Consider the following 7,766-nt stretch of genomic DNA (forward strand, 5'->3'; position numbering starts at 1 on the left):
CCCCTTTGGTCCACAAGCTCCTCAGGACCGTCTGTTCCCGGATGATCACGTTCAAATTCCAGGCTATGGAGGTGACTTCTATGAGGACTACTACGGAGCTGTCTGAGTTAGTAGTAGTATCACTAGTGTTGTAATAGTTGTATCTCCACCGTCCTGCGTGACTTGTGGAATATGACTTTGTGTGTAATCAATTCCGGAGGTGTAGACAAATAATGTATAGGAGCTTGGAATGCCTCCGATGAGATGTAACGTCTTTCATCATAGTTGTACTGTAGCCTGGGCTTGTACTAAACTATGTATGATGTGTATGACCGTTGGTATATATATGGCAGTTTTATATTACCATGACATACGGATGAACATCCCTGCATTCCGTGTTATCCATTACATTCTGCACTTCCTTGCTAAGTTTGAGCCATCCTTATCTAAACCGTTGTCTTGTTTTCTCCTAGGATGGTCAACACCCGCAGCAACCCTGCTGCCCCGGAGCAGGGGGAAGCCAGTGCAGCTAGGGGTGAAAATCTGCCTCACCCGCCCTCTCTGGCCGAGGTGATGCTGGAGGCGGAAAGAAACAAGCGTGAGACTAACCGCCTGCTAGAGCGGATTGAGCAGAACACTGCACGCCATCAGCAAAATGACTTGGTGTCAATCAATGACTTTATCAAGCTGTACCCACCAAAGTTTAACCATTCCGTCGAGCCCCTCGACGCGGATGACTGGCTTCGCAGCATCACCCACAAGCTACGTTCTGCCAACGTAGCCGAAGCCGACAAGGTTACTTATGCTGCCTATCATCTTGAAGGCCCTGCTAGCCTTTGGTGGGAAAACTTCGAAGCTATGCGCCCGGCCGGCCAAATTACTACTTGGGCTGAATTCAGTGAGGCTTTCCGTGAGCATCACATTCCGGAAGGTCTCATAGATCGCAAGAGGGTGGAGTTCTGCAATTTCACCCAAGGAAGACTGACTGTGGATGCATATAGTCGTGAATTTTGGAATCTGGCACGTTATGCCCCTGAAGAGGTATCTACTGATGCTAAGAAGCAGGCAAGGTTCCGCAAGGGACTTAGCCCTGAGCTTCGCCACGATCTTCGTCTGCACGAGTGCACATCCTTTCAGAAGTTGGTCAATAAAGCCATCAGCGCTGAGATAGGCCAGACTGATTATGACGCTTCACGCAAGCACTCCCGTGATTTTGGCTCTTCATCCGGCTCTGGAGCTCAGAAGCGCCGGGTGTGGATTCCAAGCACGGCACTACCACCCAGGTTTATTCCGAGGCCATTCTTTGAGGCGCCTCGTCCCAACCAGCAGTTTGCACCGCCCAAGCCCTATGGTGGCCCTGTTGCTAATGCTGCTCCACACCCCAATGTGGTGACATGCTTCAAGTGTGGAGAGCCGGGTCACTATAGCCGAGAGTGTCCCCAGAACAACAACCCCAATCAAACTGGAAAGTCCGTTGGCCGTCGTAAGCCCGCGGGAAAGACATTCTATGCCAAGCCGGTCACTACTACACGTGGCCATGTCAACTATGTTTCAGTCGAGGAGGCTCATGAGGATCCTAACGTCCTCATTGGTACGCTCCTTGTTAACTGCCATCCGGCATCTGTTCTTTTCGATACTGGAGCATCTCATTCATTCATATCCGAGAACTATGCTCGATTGCATAACACGACATTCTGTGACATGCCCACTTCTATGGTAATTCAAACTCCGGGTTCCAAATGGAAAACTTCTAGAGTAAGCCATGGGAATGAAATTCTTATTGATAGACTTGTCTTCCTTGCATCCTTAATAGCTCTCAAGTCCTCGGACATAAACATCATCTTGGGTATGGACTGGATGTCAGCTTATTATGCTAAGATTGATTGTGCCACCAGAACCGTTCAACTTACTCATTCATCGGGCAAGACAGTCAATGTCTTAACTCGAGTGGCCAAGCACCAACTTTACTCCCTAAATGCCAACCCCCTTCCAGACCTTAAAGATGTTTCGGTAGTCCGAGACTTTCCGGATGTCTTTACAGAAGAACTGCCAGGTGTTCCACCTGACAGGGATGTCGAGTTTGTGATAGACCTTGTTCCAGGAACCGTTCCAATTTCTAGAAGACCCTACAAGATGACACCCTTAGAACTAGCCAAGCTTAAGAACCAACTCAATGAGTTCTTGAAAAAGGGTTTCATCCGTCCTAGTTCCTCTCCTTGGGCTTGGCCCGTCCTCTTCGTCAAGAAGAAGGATGGAACGGATCGAATGGTTGTAGATTACCGACCTGTCAACTTGGTCACCATCAAGAATAAGTATCCGCTTCCCAGGATCAACGATCTGTATGACCAGCTCGCTAGGTCCTCAGTCTTTTCCAAGATGGATTTGAGGTTGGGCTACCATCAAATCAAAATCAGAAACGGGGACATTCCCAAAACGGCCTTTGTTACTCGTTATGGCCAATACGAGTACACCGTTATGTCCTTCGGTTTAACCAATGCCCCATCCACCTTCTCCCGGTTAATGAACTCGGTCTTCATGGAGTATTTGGATAAATTCATCATAGTATACCTCGATGACATACTCATATACTCCAAGAATGAAGAGGAACATGCCGAACATCTAAGGCTGGTATTGATGAAACTTCGAGAGCATCACCTTTATGCCAAATTCTCCAAGTGTGAATTTTGGTTGCCAGAAGTGACCTATCTAGGCCATGTAATCTATGGTAAGGGTATTGCTGTCAATCCCGAGCGAGTTCAAGCTGTCCTTGATTGGACTCCACCTGAGACGGCCAAGCAAGTTCGGAGCTTCCTTGGCTTAGCGAGCTATTGCCGCCGCTTTGTCGAGAATTTCTCCAAGGTTGCTAAACCTCTAACTGAACTCCTCAAGAAAGATAAAAAGTTCGAGTGGACTCCACAGTGCGAGTTCAGCTTTCAGGAACTGAAAAGAAGCCTGACATCTGCTCCCGTACTGGTACCACCAAATTTCTCCAAGGACTTTGTTATCTATTGTGACGCCTCGTGACAAGGACTAGGTTTCATACTCATGCAGGATCGTCAGGTAATTGCCTATGCTTCATGGCAATTACACCCACATGAGGAAAACTATCCCACACATGATCTAGAGCTTGCAGTTGCAGTCCATGCACTTAAAACTTGGCGACATTACCTCCTCGGTAATCGCTGCGAGATCTTCACCGATCACCAAAGTTTGAAATATATCTTCACCCAACCAGATTTGAATCTCAGGAAAAGATGTTGGGTCGAGTTGATCTCGGATTACGACTTAGGAATAACCTACACCCCGGGCAAAGCCAATGTCATGGCCGATGCGCTTAGTCGTAAGTCCTATTGTAACAACCTGATGTTACAACAAAGTCAACCACTTCTCCATGAGGAATTTCGTAAGCTTAATCTTCACATTGTTCCTCGAGCATTCCTATCCACCCTGGTGACGAAGCCTAATCTTATGGATCAGATCATAACCGCCCAGCGGTATGATAAGGGCATATCCCGAATTAAGGAAAACATCGCTAGCGGAATTGCTAAATGTTTTTCCATGGATGAGCGAGGTGTTGTTTTCTTCGAGAACCGCTTGGTGGTTCCCAAGAAACAACATCTACGCCAGTTGATTCTTAAGGAAGCTCATGAATCCCCTCTCACCATTCATCCCGGTAGTACTAAAATGTATCAAGACCTACGCCAGAGGTTTTGGTGGACTAGGATGAAGAGAGAAATTGCTCAATACATTGCTAGCTGCGACGTCTGTCATCGTGTTAAAGCAGAGCATCAACGGCCTGCTGGCACCCTTCAAACTTTGGCTATTCCTGAGTGGAAATGGGATAAAATCAGTATGGATTTCATTACTGGGTTTCCCAGGACCAAGAGAGGGAATAATGCCATCTTCATCGTGATCGACCGTCTTTCCAAGGTAGCCCATTTCCTACCTGTTCGTGAGAGTATCACTGCTAGCCAGCTAGCTGACTTGTACATCTCCCGAATAGTGTCTCTTCATGGTGTTCCATTGGAAATTAACTCAGACCGTGGGAGTCTCTTCACCTCTCGATTCTGGGAAAGTTTCCAAAATGCTATGGGAACTCGTCTCTCTTTTAGCACCGCCTTCCACCCTCAATCAAGTGGTCAAGTAGAACGAGTCAATCAAATTCTGGAAGATATGCTCCGAGCCTCTGTCATCTCATTCAAAATGGGTTGGGAGAAATGCCTTCCATTCGCGGAGTTTGCTTAAAACAATAGTTATCAAGCTAGTTTGGGCAAGGCTCCTTTCGAAGTTCTCTATGGACGAAAATGTCGAACGCCTCTTAACTGGTCAGAAACCGGGGAAAGACAACTCTTTGGCCCGGATATGATTCAGGAAGCAGAAGAACAGGTTCGCGTTATTCGTGAGAAATTGAAAACAGCCCAATCTCGTCAAAAGAGTCAATATGATTGTAAACATAAGCCTATGACTTATGAAGTCGGCGAGAAGGCCTACCTTCGGGTTACTCCGTTAAAGGGAACCCATCGTTTCGGTATCAAAGGAAAATTGGCTCCTCATTACATCGGACCCTTTCGCATTCTTGCCAAACGAGGAGAAGTTGCCTACCAATTAGAACTACCTTCGCATCTTTCCAGAGTTCACGATGTCTTCCACGTTTCTCAACTCAGGCGTTGCTTCGCGGATCCTATCCATGGAGTGGACCACGAAATGCTTGATCTACAAGATAACCTCTCATATCGGGAATATCCCGTTCGTATCCTTGATCAAGCCGAGCGTACCACTCGACATCATAATATCAAGTTTCTCAAGGTTCAATGGGCACACCATTCCGAGAAACAAGCCACTTGGGAAAGGGAGGATCGTCTTCGACTCGAGTACCCCACCTTCTTTCCGGAGGAACCTAAATCTTGGGACGAGATTCTTTTGAGTGGGGGTGAGTTGTCACACCCTAGCTAGTTCAAGCATTAGAGTGTGCATCATGTTTAAATTCATTTTAAATTTGAAATGGGGATGACAGAAACCCCAGCACCCCCTGGAAACAACTAGGGTTTACTAAAACTTTTTCAATGAACCTGAAATGCCCTTCTAAAAAGCCCACCCTTTTTGTTTTGGGTTAAGACCATTGACAAAAATGGTGCACTCTTTTCTAGGACATTCTGGATTTTTTGACTTAAATCATAAGTATTTGAATTTGGGCATTTAAATGCTATAAAATATTTTAAATGCTCAAATAATTCTGGAAATAAGTGTGGGCTGTTGGAAATAATCTAAACAGAGCCAATGATTATTTTCAGGATTTTTTGTAAGTGCCTAAGTATTTTTAGTAAAGCCACAAACTTACAGAAAAAATAGAAAAACAGAAATAAAAGAGGAGCAGGAAACTTACCTGGCCGCAGCCCACCTGGCAGCCCACCTGGCCGGCCCAGCACTGTGCTGGCCCGCACCAGCCAGCTGCTTCTTCCTCGCCAGGCAGGCACAGAGGTGACGCCAGCGAGCACGAGCTCGCCATAGCGTCAGCTGCTTGCCGCCCACGAGGCCAAGACACCTGGGCGAGCTCCACGTCGCCGCCCCGACCCTGTGGACATCTCATTCGCCCCCTGCCTCTCTCCCACGCTCCCCCGAAGCCATGGCCGACGCAGCCGCCGTCGTAGCCGCAGCCACCATCGTCCCCGTGTCACCCCACCGTGCCCACGAGCTCCGCAACATCTCCCTCGACCTCCTCGACGAGCCACGAGGCCTCGGACGCGCTGCAACACCGCCACCGTTGCCGTTCCCCTCGTCGGTCACCGGAGATCGTCGTCGACGTTTTGCCGCCTCCCAAGCTTCCCCGAGCCCGCTTCGACGCCCGCTGCACTCATCGTGAGCTTCTCTCTCTTCTCCCTTTAGCCACGTCGCTCGAGCTGCCCTCTAACCCCGTTGGCCATCACGGCCGAGAGCTCGGCTCCGCCGGCCTTGTCGCCGCCGTGGCCACAGGCGCGTAAGCTCAATTCTGAGTGAATCACCACACTCACCACGTTCCCAGGAGCCTAACCTAGCACTCCCCGTGCCTCGCCGTGCCCCGTAGCTTCGGGTTCATCCTCGCCCGAACTCTAGCGACCGCCAAGGTCATCGCCGGCGTCGTTCCCAGCCTCCCCGAGCTCCACTTCCTCCACCAAACGACACGGCTCGCTCCCCGCGTCACGTAGCTGCTCTCTGTCGTCGATTTGGTCACCGGAGACGCAAACCCGAGCCCTCCGCCGCGTCTGTAGTCGCCGGCGTCAAGCCGCCGGCGAGTTGACCACGTCTGACCGTGTGGGCCCAAGTTGACTCCCCCCTGAGTCTATGACAGGTGGGTCCGGTCTGCTAACTAGTTTAGGGTTAGTCTTAACTAATTTTAATTAGTTTAGACACTGACATGTGGGCCCAGGCCCCACTGACAGCTAATTAGTGTTAATTTAATTCTGATAATTAGCTGAGTCACTGACAGACAGGGCCCACCAGTCAGGTTTCACCTGGCCGACCCAGTTGACCGCTGACGTCACACCTATATCATGCTGACGCGTTAATTCAATTACTGGAATTATTCTTATATAGGAAATTCCAGAAAATATCCAAAACTTCTAAAAATCATAGAAAATCAACCATAGCTCCAAATGCAAAGATTTATATATGAAAAATGATCAGAAAAATTCAATCTATCCATCTGTAATGGTTTCATGCATGACAAAACAAGTTAACCTTGCTTTTTAAGAAGAATAAGGTAATGCACTAATACGGCCATGTTTAATGAGCTAACATTTGAATCTTTGATTTAAATGAGTTCATCCCCTTCTGTTTTACCTTGCATTAGGCCAAGACACTTTCATCTTGCCATGTCATAGCATGCATCATATTGTTGCATATTGCCATGTGTTGATTATGTTTGGTGTGATTTTCGTGGTAGGTTCTGCCTCCAAGGATAACCCCGAGTATCCGTCTGAAGGGCAGTACCCTACTACCACTACAACAGGCAAGCAACCCATTGAGCATTCCGATACAACCCATGTTCTCGCTTCTGCTCTTGTTTACTGCATTAAGACAACACGATTCAAACTGCTGTGTGCTACGGTAGTTGAACCCTTATTCTCTGCATGACCTGTCATTGCCACAGTAACTAGATGAAACCCACTAGCATGTGTAGGAGTTGATTGAGCCATGTATGTGATTCCTACCTTGCTATGCCTGCTATGCTTAGAGTTGTGTCAGGTCTGGTTCATCTGGGTGATGGGCTAGAGTGAAATGATTATGTCGGTAATGTGAGGGATGTGTGGAACATGTTTTGGTAAAGGTATCGATGATAGGCCATGTAGGAGTACATGGTGGGTTGTTTCATTGAGGCCGTCCCTAAGAACTGAGATCTGTATGTGTGATTTTAAGATTCAGCTACTACCATGCATTGGGATCCTTAATTGACCCTCTCGGCTTCTTAAATACCCTAGTACTCTGTCCAGGAGTTGCAAATAGTTTCTGGTGTTTGTAGGTTATGTGTTGGCGGCCGTGCGTAGCGCTGACCCTAGGGGTGGGCTATGTTGCGGTAGATACACCGTGGCATGGTGTACCGAGTCACCCGTTTGGTGTCTCGGGAACCCTGTTCACATCGTTTGGGGCCGTATGTGGAAACCTCGGCCGGACTCCCTGCGGATGGAACATGGATAGGCGATGAACCTAGACTAGAGACTTGAGTGTTTAGGTAGGCCGTGGCCGACACCCTCGTTGGGCCTCCGCTTGAAGGTTGCCGAGTACATGTCGTGTAAACGGCGGTAAGTGGTGAA

This window comes from Triticum urartu, chromosome 1, assembly GCF_003073215.2.
Source record: "Triticum urartu cultivar G1812 chromosome 1, Tu2.1, whole genome shotgun sequence".
Classification (NCBI taxonomy): Eukaryota; Viridiplantae; Streptophyta; class Magnoliopsida; order Poales; family Poaceae; genus Triticum; species Triticum urartu.